This window comes from Corvus brachyrhynchos, unplaced genomic scaffold (genome assembly GCF_000691975.1).
Source record: "Corvus brachyrhynchos isolate BGI_N302 unplaced genomic scaffold, ASM69197v1 scaffold47, whole genome shotgun sequence".
Lineage (NCBI taxonomy): Eukaryota > Metazoa > Chordata > Aves > Passeriformes > Corvidae > Corvus > Corvus brachyrhynchos.
Genome location: NW_008239292.1, coordinates 1,562,138 through 1,563,082, shown reverse-complemented (window position 1 = coordinate 1,563,082; position 945 = coordinate 1,562,138). Strand labels below are relative to the sequence as shown.

Below are 945 nucleotides of genomic sequence, written 5' to 3'. Positions count from 1 at the left end.
TCGCTCCGGAGGAGATGTGAGCCCGCTGGGACGGCTCCTTTGGGGACACAAAGGGGAAAACGGGGGTCTGCGAGGGCTCGGGGGGACCCCTGGGGGAGCCGGGATGCTCAGGGCCAGCGTCCGTCCTGGACACGGGGAGCACGTGCGGCTCCTCGCCACGGCTGCTGCTCTCTCTGCTTCTTTCTCTTTTTAGTTCTCTTTATCTTTATCTCTTTCTTTATCTTTTATCTTTATCTTCTTTTTATTCTTCTTTTTACTGGTTTTATCTTCTTATTCTTGTTTTTAGTCTTCTTCATCTTCTCCTTCTTCCTCTTCTCCTCCTGATTCTTCTTCATTTTTTCCTCTTCTTTTTTCCTTCTTCTTTTTCTTTTTTCTCTCCTTTTTGCTTCCTCGTTCGGCTCCTCATCTTCTTTTTTATCTTCTTTTTTATCTTCTTTTTTCTTATTTTTTCCTATTTTCTCTTCTTTTTTTCCTTCTTCTTTTTTCCACTTCTTTTTTCTTAACCTTCCTAATCTTTTTCTCTATTTTTTCCTTTTCTTCTCCTTTTTCTTCTTTCTCTTTCTGTTTTTCCTTTTTTTTTTTTTTTCTTTTCTTTTCTTCTCTTTCTTTTTCTATTCCCCACTCTCTCGCAAGGGCAATTTTGAGTCAGCCGGCACCCGCTGACTTTTCTTTCCACTGCTCTTTGCACACCGCTCCCCCTGCGCTGCCCGCCCCCTTCCTGGGGGGTCCATGGCCGATCCCCCGCCCGCTCCCGCCCGGCTCCCGGGGCTCCGTGAGCTCCCGGACCTTCCCTTTTCTCCTCGCACCCCTCCCAGCCCCTCTCCCCTCAGGAATTCGGGATTAATCCCCCTTCATTCCCTGCCTATGGGAGATCTCGCGTGTGGGTTCGAGGGGGTGGCTCCCTGGTGGGGGTGACATTAACGGCGTGCCCGGGCAGCGGGGGGG

The 945-nt window shown here is 49.3% G+C and overlaps 1 long non-coding RNA gene across 1 annotated transcript in view; it reads left to right on the top strand.

Moving 5' to 3' along the window:
* The window catches only part of LOC108448243, an 18,439-nt gene that overhangs the window by 16,317 nt on the left and 1,177 nt on the right, over nucleotides 1–945 (top strand). The gene's annotated exons all lie outside the window — the stretch shown is intronic.